Here is an 18,163-nt window from a genome sequence, read left to right as displayed (position 1 = left end):
TATTATTATATCTCGTCCTCCAGATGAGACGTTAAACCGAGGTCCTGACTCTCTGTGGTTGTTAAAAATTCAGGGGTGTCCTTTTAAAAAGAGTAGGGGTGTAGCCTGGCATCCTGCCCAAACTAACCCGTTGGCCTACTAATCATCCCCTCATACTAATTGGCTATATCACTCTGTCTCCTCTCACTAAAAAAATAAGCTAGTGTGTGGTGGGCGTACAGCGCAATATGGCTGCCGTCACATCATCTAGGTGGATGCTGCACATTGTTGGTGGTTGAGAAGAATCCCCACTTTCATATGTAAGGCTCTTTGAGTGCTGCAGAAAAGCACTATATCAATGTTACAAATTATTATTTATTATTATTATTGAGAAATAATTACTAAGAAATATACAAAACTCACTCTATTTATATTTAACGTGATTGGTTGTTTGGTGTCGACGTCACTCTTTCATGTGCACACGCTCGTGGACTAATCATAAATTTAAGCCTGAGTTGACAAAAGGAGTTGAAAAGCGGCTTTATGGCATCATCAAAGCCTGACCATATTGGTTTGGTTTTGTCAACTAAGAACTAATCCTGTAAACCTGAGTTTGTTTAACCTTCTTCGTGGTACAAACTGCAGGTAATGCTGTTTTTGTTGCCCTTGTAAGATGAGAAATTTAATTTGGCATTTGATTCTGAGAAATCATTTAAAATAAAAAAATATGAGAATGGAAATAGTTCTTAAATACAAATAAGTGTGACAATGAGAGTAGAAATGAAGTAGATATTTATTTGTTTATTTAAAATGTGTTTATTTAAAGACACTTTTTACAGAAAATATTATAATGTTACAGCCTGTGTGACAATGAGTACCAAATAAATAAAAATATAACCATTTGCACAACACCACTGAAAAAAAAGATTCATTCAATTTACTCAATTTTTTTAAGGTAAGTGTTTGCAATCAATTTATTTAAGCTACATTTAAACAACAACAAAAAAGAAAAGAAAAATAAAATAAAGATTTTTGTTTAAATTTGAGAATTGTAATGATACAGCACAGTATACAAAATGGTTTTGTGCAGTATTGTATAGAGTTTTCATGTTGAGTTAGAGCAGAGGTTTGGGGAATTGTGCAAATTGTCCTAAATCTAATTCTGGGCTGAAAGATGCAGTGGGCATTGTGTGATATGCCATTGATTTTCTGATAAAACTTTGTAGTTGTAAATCAAAAACAAAATGCTGAAAGTTTAAGCTGTTTTTTTATGAAATTATTTGCTGTGACAAAGTTGATGCGGCGGCATCTAGACACATACATGAATAATGTATAGGAAGCCTTGGGCTATAGATTGAGTGTGAATATTCATTAATTTGTTTGCCCTTTGGGAGGTAATGCATATTCAAACAAAGACACGCTCAACACCCTGTTTGCCAACTTGTCTATCCACGGTTTGCATGGATAAATGACAAAATAACTAAAGGTGGCTTCACGGGCGTGACTGTCACTTAGCGACTTTGCAAGGATGCAACTTTGCCAGCGGGTTAATGGTTTAAACTTGGATCATTTCTTTCGCAGAAGAGACCCGTCTAGCTCTTTAAGTGCTAAGTCACTGTGGCGCTGGAAATCCTATTACTGAACCGGACAGGACCTGCTCTGATTCCACTGATTGGATGCAGACCTGTGCCGCCCAGGTCACTGAAATAGATATCAGATTCAAACATGGACGACCGTAAGAAACAAGCACAGAGAGCCAAATCAGCATCCTTGCCAGAGCTGTGTTGCAGGCTATCCCAGAATGCATCACAGGATATAGAGTATGTCAAATACGAATTGTAATAAAGGTCAAACTTTAAAGTGAAGAATATCTCAAATTGCTCTGCTGGAATGTAAAACAGTGTTATAAGTGATAAATTATGGTTTGACCCTCTCCGCCCTATTCTCGGCTCTGCAAACAATTTGGTTACAACACCTCACGTCCAACGAAAAAGGCTATTAAGGGGCGAATTGCTTTTGTTTAGATGTTGATTTGTGTAGAGTTCATCACGACCTCGAGCTTTGCCTGCCCTCGTGAGGGAGGAGTATCGAACAGACTGAGATGAATGACTCATTAGTTGTAGATTGATCACAGGCTGTGGGCCTACATGGGCATTTCAGTCATTAATATTCAAATATAATTATTCTGTCGGCTCAGCACGCATGTTGACTTTGTAGCCCTAATTGACACGTCACCATGTGATGTATGAATTATTATAATGAACGTCATTTTGATTTTAATAGCTTGCATGTTGTGTGCAAACGTGTGTGAATGTGTTTAAATGCGTTCATGCACCGAGGATTCATGCCTTATAAGCAACAAGCTTTTATCAATAAATTTTAATCAGTCTGTTGTTACTGTCTCAAGTGCACACTGTGACCTAAAGGACATCAGCAGTTCTATATACAGTACAGTATATGGATCATCAGGGTTTGCATATGACAGTTCAAGTACATGCTGTCAGTAAAGTAAAAATGAGACATGCCAGATATAAAAAAAAAGTTCTGAAAGTCATTTAACTGCACTGTAAAACCTAACTTCAAAATGTTCTCTTAAAAAGGTAGTAAAGATAGTAACCTGAAAAATTATTTTGACTTTGTGTATGCTGAATAAGATCAATCCTCAATATGTTGCTAAGACTATGTTGAGTGTTTGTCCAATACTCAAACAATTTGAAATTAAGCTATGCTCTGAAACATCAGAGCATGCAAAACCCAACGTTGGCCTCACAGCATGAACGTATTTCAAAACCCAACGTCTGACTGATGTCTAAACCCAACGTCTGACTGATGTCAAAATCCAACGTCTGCCTGACGTCAAAATCCAACGTCTGCCTGACGTCAACGTCTGCCTGACGTCAAAACCCAACGTGTGCCTGACGTCTAAGCCCAACGCAAATCCAACGTCGGACTGACATCAAAATCCAACGTCAGATGGACGTCAAAACCCAACGTTGGATTGACGTCAAAATACAACGTAAACCCAACGTTGGATTGACATTAAAATCCATGTCGCACAGACGTCCAAACCCTACGTAAACCTAATGCAGGTTTGACCTCAAAAAACCAATGCCAGTCTGACATCAAAACCCAACGCCAATCTGACGTCAAAACCCAATGTCTGCCTGACGTCAACGTCTGCCTGACGTCAAAACCCAAAGTCTGACTGACTTCAAAAACCAATGTCTGACTGACGTCAAAATCCAACGTCTGACTAACGTCTAAACCCAACATGTGCCTGACGTCTAAACCCAACATCCCACAGACGTCAAAACCTAACGTAAATCCAATGGCAGACTAAAGTCAAAATCCAACGTCAGATGGACGTCAAAATTCAGTGTAAACCCAATGTCAGATTGACATCAAAAACCAATGCGGGTCTGACGTCCAAACCCAACGTATGCCTGACGTCAAAACCCAACGTCTGCCTGACGTCAAAACCCAACGTCTGCCTGACGTCAAAATCCAACGTCTGCCTGACGTCAACGTCTGTCTGACGTCAAAACCCAACGTGTGCCTGACGTCAAAACCGAACGTGTGCCTGACGTCTAAACCCAACGTCAGACAGATGTCAAAACCTAACGTAAATCCAACGTCGGACTGACGTCAAAATCCAACGTTGGGTTTTGACGTCCATCTGACGTTGGATTTTGACGTCAGTCCTACGTTGGATTTACGTTAGGTTTTGACATCTGTCTGACGTTGGGTTTAGACGTCAGGCACACGTTGGGTTTTGACGTTAGGCAAACGTTGGGTTTTGACGTCAGGCACACGTTGGGAAACCCAACGTTGGATTGACATTAAAATCCATGTCGCACAGACGTCTAAACCCTACGTTAACCTAATGCCGGTTTGACATCAAAAACCAATGCCGGTCTGACATCAAAACCCAACGCCAGTCTGACGTCAAACCCAATGTCTGCCTGACGTCAACGTCTGCCTGACGTCAAAACCCAAAGTCTGACTGACTTCAAAAACCAATTTCTGACTGACGTCAAAACCCAACGTGTGCCTGATGTCTAAACCCAACATCCCACAGACGTCAAAACCTAACGTAAATCCAACGTCAGACTGACGTCAAAATCCAACGTCAGATGGACGTCAAAACCCAACGTAAGCCCAATGCCGGTTTGACATCAAAACCCAACACCGATCTGATGTCAAAACCCAACGTCGCTCTGGCATCCACACTCAATGTCGGCCTGCCATCAAAACCCACTGCAAACCCAATGTTGGATTAATGGCAAAATCCAATGTCAACCGGAAGTTAAAACGCTTCACGGTTCCAGAATAACCATTTTTCTTTAAATGATTTCTGTTTCAAAAATGTTCTGTGTAGTCTTTTAATAATATAATAATAAAAAAGATAATATAAAATTATGCAATCTTAATGGTTCTTTGATAAACCAAAAATGGTTCTTCTATGTCAGCGCTGTAAAAAACCCTTTTTAAGAACCTTTTTTGCATGTGTTCCTAAGCCCATGACATTGTTTTTGCACACTCTACCAGTTCAGCTTCAGGAACAGATGTAAGTGCATGTAAATATTTTATAATTTATATATGTCATTTGAGGTATAACTAAGGTTTTACTTTCGTAGTTATCTAATTCTAAAACTGGATAAAGGCTCAGTACACCAGGGTGGCCCAGATAGCCCGCAGGCTTTGGTGGGTTGTGTTTGAGATAAAACTGGTGTGTGTTTTGTCATTGTTAACACTTCTTGTTCTGAGGGCTGTCTGTGGAGTCATTTGTCATTGCCGGGTGGGTGAATATATTGCCTCGTTTCTGCTTCTTTGCTCTTGCTACCTGTGCACACTGGAATTGAAAGAAGAAACTTAATTTCCTCTTCCAACCTGAGCTACAATACAATCTCAGATGCACAAACCTCTGTCTATATTTCTATTTCTCTTTTACATAACCAGTTGTCCAATCCATTAAGGATGTTTGTTAATGCATGCCTGCTAATGTCCAGTTTTTCATATGGCTAAATCCCCAAAAAATGGATTCCTGGCACAAGCACAGGTCAGATTTGGTTTGGGTTTTGATGTGATAATTTTTCATCAGTATTGAACAGAGTTCAATATTGTGTGTGTAATAAGACGACACAGCAAAGTGATTTTATGCAATGAGTGTTTGATGCATTTTTATGTAATGTTTCCCTTTACAGTACTGTATATATCATGATATTTTAAGTTAAAAAAAATCATAAACCCACATCAATTTCCAATGTATTTCAACCATAGCTAAACGTTGGATTCTGGGAATAATTCTGCATTCAATGAGAAATTAATTGATGTAGTATATTATTAACATTAATATATAAGTATATCTATTATAAGCATTAATAAATACACTATCTATATACTGATCTTCTATGTAATTTGTGTCATAAAATATGTATATATCTATATATTGTGCGTGTATTAGATTAGTGAGTATACTGTATTGCCAGTAGTGTTTGTTGTAATAAGTTCCTCACAGAAGGACCGAGAGATTAATAGAGAGCACTGGAAGCTCTCGCCTGTAGGCACAGCATAAATGAGATTGAACGCTGCCTGTCTCTGTGCAGGACCCACACAGCTCTTCATTTGGACAGGTTGTGCTGTAAAACTGCAATTTTCAAGTCCAATAGAAGCCTCTTGGTGCTTTTTGCTCCGATACTTTACAACAGTCATATTTATTTTTTCAATTTCATCAGATTTGAAATGTACATGATCAAAGTCATTTATTTTGGTAAACTTTGTGCAAAAATATGATAAAAAATTGCAGCACTGATCATAAGAAGTATTGTAGGTTGCAACTAGTTTGAGACATTTTACATTTATCAATCAATAGATCCATCCATCCATCCATAGTTCCATCCATTCATACATCCATCCATCCATCTATTCATAGATACATCCACCCATTAAAGATACATCCATCCTTTCATAGATTGATCCATCCATTGGTAGATCCATCTATCCCTAAATCCATCCATCCAAAGTTACATCCATCCATCCATTGGTAGATCCACCTATCCCTAGATATCTCCATCCATAGATCCATCTATCCAAAGTTACATCCATCCATCTATTGATAGATCCACCTATCCATAGATGCATTCATCCAAAGTTTCCACCGTCCATCCATAGATCCATCTATCCAAAGTTGCATCCATCCATTCATCCATCCATTGGTAGATCAACCTATCCCTAGATTTATTCATCCATAGATCCATCCATCCATCCATCCATTGGTAGATCCACCTATTCCTAGATATCTCCATCCATAGATCCATCTATCCAAAGTTACAGTACATCCATCTATCCATTGGTAGATTCACCTATCCATAGATCCATCCATTCAAAGTTTCCACCGTCCATCCATAGATCCATCTATCCAAAGTTACATCCATCCATTCATCCATCCATTGGTAGATCCACCTATCCGTAGATTCATCCATCCATAGATCCATCTATCCAAAGTTACATCCATCCAAAGTTACATCCATCCATCCATTGGTAGATCCACCTATCCCTAGATATCTCCATCCATAGATCCATCTATCCAAAGTTACATCCATCCATCTATTGATAGATCCACCTATCCATAGATGCATTCATCCAAAGTTTCCACCGTCCATCCATAGATCCATCTATCCAAAGTTGCATCCATCCATTCATCCATCCATTGGTAGATCAACCTATCCCTAGATTTATTCATCCATAGATTCATCCATCCAAAGTTACATCCATCCATCCATCCATCCATCCATCCATCCATTGGTAGATCCACCTATCCCTAGATATCTCCATCCATAGATCCATTTATCCAAAGTTACATCCATCCATCTATTGGTAGATTCACCTATCCATAGATCCATCCATTCAAAGTTTCCAACGTCCATCCATAGATCCATCTATCCAAAGTTACATCCATCCATTCATCCATCCATTGGTAGATCCACCTATCCGTAGATTCATCCATCCATAGATCCTTCTATCCAAAGTTACATCCATCCATCTATTGATAGATCCACCTATCCATAGATGCATTCATCCAAAGTTTCCACCGTCCATCCATAGATCCATCTATCCAAAGTTGCATCCATCCATTCATCCATCCATTAGTAGATCAACCTATCCCTAGATTTATCCATACATAGATCCATCCATCCATCCAAAGTTACATCCATCCATCCATCCATCCATCCATCCATTGGTAGATCCACCTATCCCTAGATATCTCCATCCATAGATCCATCTATCCAAAGTTACATCCATCCATCTATTGGTAGATTCACCTATCCATAGATCCATCCATTCAAAGTTTCCACCGTCCATCCATAGATCCATCTATCCAAAGTTACATCCATCCATTCATCCATCCATTGGTAGATCCACCTATCCCTAGATTCATCTATCCATAGATCCATCTATCCAAAGTTACATCCATCCATCTATTGATAGATCCACCTATCCATAAATCCATTCAAAGTTTCCACTGTCCATCTATCCAAAGTTACATCCATCCATCATTCATCCATCCATTGGTAGATCCACTTATCCCTAGATTCATCCATAGATCCATCCATCCATCTATTGGTTGATCCACCTATCCATAGATCCATTCAAAGTTTCCACCGTCCATCCATAGATCCATCTATCCAAAGTTACATCCATCCATCCATTCATCCATCCATTTGTAAATCCACCTATCCGTAGATTCATCCATCCATAGATCCATCTATCCAAAGTTACATCCATCCATCCATCCCTCCATTGGTAAATCCACCTATCCCTAGATTCATCCATCCATAGATCCAATTACCCAAAGTTACATCCATCCATCCATCCATCTATCCATTGGTAGATCCACCTATCCCTGGATTCATCCCTAGATTAATTCAAAAGTTTCCACCGTCCATCCATAGATACATTCATCCATAGATCCATCCATCCAAAGTTACATCCATCCATCCATTGGTAGATCCACCTATCCCAAGATATCTCCATCCATAGATCTGTCCATCCAAAGTTACATCCATCCATCCATTGGTAGATCAACCTATCCCAAGATATCTCCATCCATAGATCCATCCATCCAAAGTTACATCCATCCATCTATTGGTAGATCCACATATCCATGGATCCATTCATCCAAAGTTTCCACCGTCCATCCATAGATCCATCTATCCAAGGTTACATCCATCCATCCATTCATCCATCCATTGGTAGATCCACCTATCCCTAGATTCATCCATCCATTCCATAGATCCATCCATCCAAAGTTACATCTATCCATCTATTGGTAGATCCACCTATCCCTAGATCCATTTATCCATAGATCCATCCATCCATAGATCCATCCATCCAAAGTTACATCTATCCATCCATCTATGGCTAGATCCACTCATCCATAAATCCATTCAAAGTTTCCACCATCCATCCATAGATCCATCTATCCAAAGTTACATCCATCCATCCATCTATCCCTCCATTGGTAAATCCACCTATCCCTAGATTCATTCAAAAGTTTCCACCGTCCATCCATAGATACATCCATCCATAGATAAATCCATCCATCTATCCATAGATCCATCAATCTCTATATGCATCCATGCTTCCATCCATACTAAAATATTCTTCCTAATTATTTTCCTTTGCGCTGAATTTTAATAGACCTTTTAAATGTGTGACCAACTTGTTCATTCATTCATGAAAAGACCTTAATAATATTGCACTTTCATTAAATTGTTTTAATGAAAATTAATGTTGTTTATTTATAAACTGGTTAATTATCTAGCAGCTAGCACAAACATTGGCCAATTGTTTTCATGTGTTGTGACAAAATTAAAATTACTTCTAGTGAGATTACGTTGTGAATTTCTTTTAAATTAGTTTTGGTTTTGTAAATCTCAATGGAAAAATTACTTCGTACTACTCTATGTAATCTGGGAGGCCCTTCCCTACACAAATGTGGTATTACAGTATTATGGTCCAGTCCAAGAGAATTTAATGCACCATAATCTGCTTTCCAAATCCAGATTAGAAATTCACATCCGAACAAATCAGCAGAGAGGCAATCCTCTGGGTTTGAGTTTATTATTTTTTCCAGCATTATTCTGGTTGGTTGCAGCAGTGAAAGGTAATTGGCACTAGTGCTGGATTTTTTTTAACACACACACACACACAAGAGCTGCCACAATGAATATTAAAACACTTTCAGACTGTACACATCCCATGTCTTATTACTTCCATTCTTCGGTGCGAGTCAGAAATCTGGCAAAAATGGAAGGTGACACAATATGGAGCGGAAATTGAATAAAATAATGAACACACAGTTTAAGACATCAGTGACATGCTGGATCCAAACAGATACCACTTAGGATGTGTCGAATAAGAACAATTTACTTATCTACAGTATGAAACAGAAGTGGACCCATGATATTGTTATAATGACCAGTGACAGAAACCCTGTGCCATTGTCATGATGTGGCTATACAGTGTCATTGTGTGAATATGTGTGCGTTTGTACGCAGATATGTGTATGTGTGTATAGTCAAGGTTTGTGTGCTGGTGGTTTGAGGAGCAGGTGAGCGATCAGGATGGGCTGTTTTTCAGTCAGACCTGTCAGAACTGCAGCTCAGCAGCTTGTCAATGCCACACAAAGCTGAGAGAATTGAATACATTTCATCCCTGGCCTCCTACAGGTCACCAATGACAGGTCTGTTCTTCAATTACCAAGCATCACTGCTCTCTCTCTGTCACACACACACACAGAGAGAGAGAGAGAGAGAAGAGTGCCATGACATGCATGTATGTGCTTTAACTATATTCATTTCATGTGTTTGTATGTGTATGTGGGTGTTTTCTGCTGTATAGGCAGTGTTGGACAGTGGAAAAAACTTTTTAAAAATATTAGTATATTAGTATACACTTGTATTGTTTACTAACTAATGTCCAACAGTGGAATAAAATAGAAAACACTGGACACAATTAGCTCAAATCACAGAGATTTTGTATCAAAAAACTAAAGAAATACTAAAGAAATATGTCAACTAAAAATGACATGACAAAATGTTGTCATCATTTACTCATCCTCATGTTGTTCTAAACCTCTATGAGTTACTTCTGTTGAACACAGAAAAATATATTTTGATAAATAATGGTAACCACACAGTTGACGGTACCCATTGACTTCCATAGTAGGATAAACAAATACTATGGAAGTCAATAGGGGTAACATCAACTTTGTGGTTAGCATTTTTTTTTTCAAAATATCTTGAAAATATATATAACATGAGGATGAGTAAATGATAATAGAATTTTCATTTTTGGGTGAGCTAACTAAACCCCACCCGTGGGCAGACCCCAGCGGAGATAGAGGGGATGAATTGAGCTCATACCAAGGGTGTGGTGAGATCGTAACAAGGGCGTGGTGAACCTTGTACCGCAACATCCAACCGAAAAATTCAACTGCAGTAGCCACCGTTCAACCTGAAGGGGGTAGCACTCGCAGCAGACGTTTTTACACCATATATTGTAACATTGAAACACTTTATACCCAAATGTAAAAAAAGTTACTCAAATCAATGAACAGCACTAATAAAGCCCCATTCTTATAGATCATTAACTAAAAAAAGTTGGTTTAGGGTTTAGTTACTCTTTAAAGCGTAACTAAACCCCTGGTCAGAGCCTGACTCCACCCACTGGCAATATTTGAAAAATGCAAGAAAAGTGGGCAGATCCCAACAGAGATAGAGGGGACGAACTAAGCTCGTACCAAGTGTGTGGTGAGATCGTAACAAGGGCGTGGTGAGCTTGAACCTGCTTACGTCACGAGTTCTTTTTTGGACCCAACATCCAATAGGAAAATTCAACTGCAGTAGCCACCGTTCAACCTGAAGAGGGCAGCACTCAGACGTTTTTACACCATATATTATAGTATTGAAACACTTTATATCCAAATGTCAAAAAACTTACTAAAATCAATGAACAGCACTAATAAAGCATCACTCTTACAGATCATTAACTAAAAAAAGTTGGTTTAGGGTCAAGTTACTCTTTAAGTATGAAGGGTACAAGGGTATGTAAACTTTTGTTCTGGGTTATTTTTATAAATATTCAGTTATTATTCTATGTTGTGGACTACGTGTAAACATCTGCTGGGTAAAAAGAAAAGCAGTACAAAATTACTTAAATGAAAATTAAGTAAATGAAATTACTTAATTTTCTTAAATTAAAATTTGCATATTCTGGAAGGGAAGTGCAAACTTATTTTAACGGTATATTGTGTTTATTAGTATTTCAAAATGGAAACTAAATTTTTTTTTTACTTTTTTAGTTTTTCCTAACATGTCTGTATTATTATTACACGCAATTAAATTTTTAGAATTTTTAAAATATTTAGATTTTTTAAAATATATATTTTAAAGAGCACCTTTTGTCCGATTCACGTTTTTACATTTCCTTTGGTGTGTAAGTGTGTATTAGTACATGTTAACAATATGCAAAAGGTACAAACCTCAAAGTAAACAATGATGCGAGTTATCGTCTCCAACGTAAATCTCTTTTCTTGGACTAAACACACGAAGTGTAGGCAACAGTTTACTTCCTGGGATTGGTGATGTAGACAAGACCGACATTATCATAATTCCTCCCGCTTTGACTAACAGCCTGTAAGTTAACTCCTGTCAGCATTGCGTTGTGAGCATGGTAAGGAGCGTCCCAATTCCGGTTGACATCAGATATTCAGTCCAATCACAACGTACAGATTAGCTGGACAATCAGGGACAAAGCGCTTTTCAAATCCGTGCATTTCAGGAAGAGAATGAAATCAGTAGCTATATGGTATGTGGAAAATAATGTGTTTTTTAATCATTAACCTCGCAAACACATTGTATTATACCAAATATACAAAAAATGTCTTTTTTTTTTGTTATGAAATAGTTGTTCTTTAATATATGCATGTATATGTGTATGTATTTTTTTTGACAGACATTAGCTACTGTATGTGTCCATAGTACAGTGTTGTCTAATAAAGCTTGATTCAAGGCCCATGAATTTTAATGGGACCTCTAAGAGAACAGACACATGGCATTACAATTGAATAGATTTAGGATAAGTCAATACAATGGCAGATTGACCAGCTGGAGTCTGTACTCTCTGACCCAGGTCAGTAACCATCACAGATCCATTTCCATGCCCTCTCATTTAATTACTTCCCTGCTTTTAGTGTAGAGAGTTTTTTGTCATCAGTTTGAATTATGATTATAAATTCAAACTCATTTAAATATTGTGATAAAAATGTGTCTATTTTAGTTAATAGTTGAATGGTATTTACAAGCTACACATAAAAAATGAAGACAAATACATTTACATTGATGCATTTGCCAGATATTCCAAAGACACTAATGGTGTATTTAAGGTATACCTTTTAATCAGCGTGTGTGTCCCCTGGGAATCGAAACCCGTGACCTTTAGTGCTGCTAATGCAATTTTCTACCAGTTGAGCTACAGGAACACACACAAAATCTTTTGATTTCTTAACTCAAACTTTCAATATTTAAATCTATAATGCTGATTTTACACAATTATTTTCCCTTTTTTGATACACTGTAAAATAATTATTTGCTGCTATTTAATCAACTCAGATTTACAAGTCATTTCAACTTACTATTATTTATCTTGGCTAGAGATGAGTTATAACTTATTAAATAGTTGAAATATGTCAACTTCATGTTATAAGTTGTAGCAACTCATCTCTTGTCAAGATAAATAATCAGGGTTCGGGTCCATGAAAATTGAAATCCTTGAAAGTTTGTCAATCTGGGGGAAATAATTCAAGGCCCTGGGAAGTTTTTGAAAATATACATACAAAGATACAGGTCATTGAAAGTACTTGAATTTATTTTATGCAAGAAATTTTCTGGAAAAAATCCATATTATTCCCTGTGTAGTGTAGGATAATATCATAAAAAATCAAGCCTTTAAAGCACACATGTTAACTGTTCACTTTAAATGCTTATATCTTCTGTATGCGAATGTTGATTCATACAAAATGCTTTTTGCATAGTTGTGTTTGACACACGAAAATGTCTTGGGTTATGTATGTAACTGTTGTTCCCTGAGAAAGGAACGAGACGTTGCGTCTCTCTTGCCATACTTCCTGTGTCCCTGTAACGCCGTCTTTGGCAATATTTATATACTTCCTGGCTCCCGCGTCCCCCGTGTCTTTGTCGTTAAGCCTCACCATTGGTTAAAAATACACATTCAGACGCACTTACCCCTGGAAGCATCCCCAAAGTGTCACCGAAGTGACGCAGCGCAAGTTCCCTCGAAAGGGAACTGTAACAATGTATCTTAAAAGGTAACACGATGTAACCTTGCTCTCACTTGAAATGTGTCCCCACATTTAGTCCTTGAATTTGAGGGTATTGGACCTGGAAAGTCCTCGAAAGATCCTTGAATTTTAAGTTAACTAAGGTGTGGGAACCCTGAATAATAGTAAGTTAAAATGACTCAAAAATCTGATTTGATTAAACAAAATTAAGGCAGCGAATCATTTTTTACAATGCACACCTTAAAAAGACCTATGGATTGTGAAAATGAGTACTAATGATAGCCTTTAATCACAGATGTTTCAAACTCATCAATAAAAAATCTGACATACACTGAAAAAAATGATTCATTTAATTTTTTTAAGGTAAGTGGTTGCAATCAATTTGTTTAAGCTACATTTAAACAAAAAAGATTAGTAACGTAAAATAAAATATAAAACTTTTGTTTGAATGTAGCTTGAATGGATTGATTGCAACCACTTACCTTAAAAAAATTGATTAAATTCAATGAATCATTTTTTTCAGTGTACTGTAAAAAGATTTAAGTCCTTGTCTTTCTCTTGTCTACTAACTATAAAATATCCATACAGTATAGTTCACAAATCAGCTTTTCATCCATATATTTATCAGTGGAATAAAAGGTAGGTGGCATTGTTGTGTTCGTTATCCTTTGTGATTTTAACTTTGCCTCCAGTAATTCAGGTTCTTCAAATGCTGTTTGAGTAAAGTGCTCCATTTGCCATCTTTCCTGAGAGCTATTTGTAGCCTCAAGCCTACAGAAATTTCAGCTACTGTAGATGGAGAACCTTCACGTTTCTCTGTGTGAAATATCCAACCAGAACCTCTCTGGAAAGACCTGCTTACCATTAACAGAAAAAGGACTTAGAAAACAGGCTTTGAAGGTTTGAATCTGTGGGCATCTATTGTTAGCTGTAAATGCCTGGCTGCCATCCCATAATATCTCGAGAGCTCTTTGTTTGTTCAAGCCTGTCGCCAACCCTTCTGTTTTCCTCACCCTTTATAAGTGCTGCCTTTTCATGCTATGCGGTTTATTGTGGATTTTGGTATCTTCTGAAGCTGGCCAGTTGCTTGGCAATGTGAAATCAGTTTTTGAGCACTGTCAGATGTTTGCATATTTGTGTTTTCAGTAGGTGTAGTCAGAGATGCTTAATTGGTTGATGTGATTTTGTTTTTAAATCAGTCCAGATTATTGTATGGAAACGAGCATAGTTTACATTAGCAGCATTTTGCCACAAAACTTTTTCATCCCACAATAATCATGCAACTTAAATGATAATAGGATCAAAGGAAATTTCCTTTTAATGTCCTTTTCTGAAATCCATGAATTTGAGTATGAAGGACTAAAAGGATAACATCATATTATACCACAAAAAAGAATGAATTAATCTTATTGGTATGTGTTTGTTCAGTCTGCATTCACCCCATGACATTGGATTTAGGGATATTGGTCAGGGGCGTCAGTTTGTGTTGAAAAGTGATGGGGACAAAAGATCCGATGAAAAAACATTACAGCAGGACGGGAAAAATATTCAATAACGGGGCATCAAAAATGGGCCTAGCGTTGGCCGGTCAACAACACAAAAATACTCAGCATAAAACCCTCAACAATGTCGACTGCACATGTAACAGTCCCTACAACACCAGCTCAACCGAACAGTAACCAAAGCACCATACTGTAGAAAACAGCAGCACGTTAAGGCAACACTGTAAAAAATTTGCTGTAATTTTGCAGCTGGTTGCCAGTAACTTACTGTAGAAGATAAAGTCTAAAAATGTTTCATGTTCATTTAACTTTGAACAAAATGTTGCCAGTAAATAACATAAATGTAAAATCTACAGTAAGTTACTGGCAGCTAGTTGCTAGTAATACCCAGTAATACTGTAATTTCTACAGAAATTTTTTACAGTGAATGATTACAATGAAATTCATTATATATGTAAAAGAAAACACACTGTAAGCACACAATGTGACCCTGGACCACAAAACCAGTCGTATACTGCAAAATATGATTTTCAAGAAAAAAATGTCTTTGTATGTTTGTCTTGTTTTCAATAAAAATATCTAAAAATTCTTAAATTAAGATGCTTTTTCTTGATGAGCAAAATGACCTAAGAAAATAAGTCTAGTTTTTAGACCAAAAATACCAAATTGATTTTGTGCATAAAACCAGCAAAAAAATCTGCCAATGGCGTTAGCCAAAAAATCAAAAATTTTCTTAAACACTAAATTCAAGAAAAATTCAAGACAAAACTGCTTACCCTATTGGCATTTTTTGCTTGTTTTATGCACAAAATCACTTACATTTTATATTTTGGGTCTAAAACCTAGATTTTTGCTCATCAAGAAAAAGCATCTTAATTTAAGATTTTTTTTTATATTTTTACTGAAAACAAGACAAAAATACTAATATTTTTTTTCTTGAAAATCTGACTTTATTTCTTAGTATTTTTGTCTTGTTTTCAGAAGAAATATATAAAAATTCTTAAATCAAGATGTATTTTTCTTGATGAGCAAAATGATGTAAGAAAATAAGTCTAGTTTTTAGACAAAAACTATACAATTTAAGTGAATTTGTGCTTAAAACAAGCAAAAATATCTGCCAGTGGGGTGAGGAAATTTTGCTTAAATTTAGTGTTTAAGAAAAAAAAATCTTATTTTAAATTTTTTTCTCACCCCAATGGCAGATATTTTTGCTTGTTTTAATCACAAATTCACTTATTTGTCTTAAATTTTATATTTTTTGTCTAAAAACTAGACTTATTTTCTTATTTTGCTCATCAAGAAGATACATCTTGATTTAAGAATTTTTAGATATTTCTACTGAAAACAAGACAAAAATACTAAGTAAGAAAGTCATTTTTGCAGTGTATGTCGCGCAGGTATTGTTTGATTTTTCAGAACATTTTAACCAAATGCTTTCAAAAAGTGGTGGGGACAAAATCAGCCAATTTAAAAAGTGGTGGGGACATGTCCCCAGTGTAAATGACACCTATGATATTGGTACATTTTTGTACAATTTGCATTTGTTTGTACAAATTCTTATAAGATCAGGATGAATATATATGGTGGAAGAGCAGACGTTCTCTATACCTGTATGCTGCATCAAACTCCCATTTCTCCCTGTGTCTCCGAGGCACTGAATCAATAACCGGAGCACTGATGGAATTTGCAGCATGAGTGCGCAGAACTCGGGCCCGGTTCTGTCCGACTCAACTTGGTTTCTTATTCTGCACTTTTTATTTGACTGTTCAATGCAAGAGGGATTGCAGTTTTTATTCAGACTATTTTTCTTCTTTGTTCAATCAGGTTCCCGGACCAGGAAGAGACTGATATATTTTGTAGAGCCATGGCAGACCCCGTTTTCAAAGAATGTTTCATAAAACAGGGACACTGTGGCAAGTGAATCTATGAGACTCTCGGTAAGAGCATTGTGCACCTAATTCATACTGATGGATCCAGGTCAACCCGCTAAAGGCGGCATGGCAGCTCTTTTTCCAACCTTGACTTAAATCCAGGATTGTTAAAATGATAACGTTGAATTTTGAGAAGTAGCCCGGGCACAGTGTTTTGATTTCTGTGTGAAATATTTTAAGCAAGCATAATATTTAATACAATTTTATGCCAGTTCATATGGCTGCTGTGATTTATTTGATCTGCGTTGGGCGCCTTCTGCTGCCTGCAACAAACTTCATTTCTGCTTTAAAACAAGAGCATTCAATTTCTCCTTTTTTGCACCTACACTGCAAAAACATAATGTTTTGTTTAGTATTTTGTCTTGTGTTACAATATTCTAAACTCCTAAATTTGATTCAACTTAAAAAAATAAGTTAGCTGGGGCCGGATTCACAAAACATAGTTGAGGAAAATCTTAACTGCCAATTTTTTTCAATTTAAACTTAAAGGGGCCATGGCATGAAAATCAGACTTTTTCCATGTTTAAGTGCTATTAATGGGTCCCCAGAGATTCTATCAACCTGGAAAATGTGAAAAAGATCAACCCAGTAACTTAGTTTTGGTAAACCATTCTCTACCAGAACATGAAAAAATAGGTCGTTGAAATTTGGCTCTCCTTATGATGTCATAAAGAGCTCTTATTATAATAATACCACCCCTTAATCTGCACTATTCAACAATAGCACTGCTATTTAGTGCAGAGAAAAGCACAATTGAGTTTTAATTTCAACATACCAACATCATTGTGATCAGTGTTTTAATTTCATCATCTCATTTACATTTAAAAGGACACACCCAAAACGGCACATTTTTGCACACACCTACAAAGTGGCAATTTTAACATGCTATAATAAATTATTTATATGGTATTTTGAGCTAAAACTTCACATATGTGCTCTGGGGACAACAAAGATTTTTTTGACATCTTAAAAAAAGTCTTGTGCCATGGCCCCTTTAAGAAAAAAGTTAGGAATATTTTGTATTCTTAAAAAACCTTCTTAAGAAAGTTCTTATTTTTTTCCTTGGGAATCTGGCCCCTGGTTGCCTTAAAAATTTGAGTTCGTTCAACTTAAAAATATTAGTTTCTTGAAATATCAACTAATATTTTTAAGTTAAATTAACTCAAAATATTAAGACAACCAGGTAACTTACTTTTTTATGTTGAACCAACTATTTTGCAGTGTACTTGAGAAATTAAGTCTTGCTTTCTGAAAAAACAAAAGAAAATCAAGTGAGTCTACAGTATGTTTAAAACAGGTAAAAATATCTGCCAGTGGGGTAAGATTGTTTTACCCCATTTGCAGAAATGTTTACTTTGTTTTAAGCATAAACTCAGAAAACAGGCTTA

General features: G+C 36.7%; 1 long non-coding RNA gene across 2 annotated transcripts in view; it reads left to right on the top strand.

Moving 5' to 3' along the window:
• The window catches only part of LOC129426252 (uncharacterized), a 68,828-nt gene extending 51,839 nt beyond the window's left edge, over nt 1–16,989 (top strand). For both annotated transcript variants that reach the window (XR_008638357.2, XR_008638358.2), the window contains one exon: nt 16,669–16,989. This is a non-coding gene — a long non-coding RNA (uncharacterized lncRNA). The remainder of the gene's footprint in view (nt 1–16,668) is intronic.
• Nucleotides 16,990–18,163: the final 1,174 nt, after the last annotated feature.

The sequence above is a fragment of the Misgurnus anguillicaudatus genome, chromosome 25 (genome assembly GCF_027580225.2).
Source record: "Misgurnus anguillicaudatus chromosome 25, ASM2758022v2, whole genome shotgun sequence".
In the NCBI taxonomy this organism is placed as follows: Eukaryota; Metazoa; Chordata; class Actinopteri; order Cypriniformes; family Cobitidae; genus Misgurnus; species Misgurnus anguillicaudatus.
The sequence above is the reverse complement of the archived record's forward strand: the minus strand, read 5'-3'. Positions and strand labels throughout refer to the sequence as shown.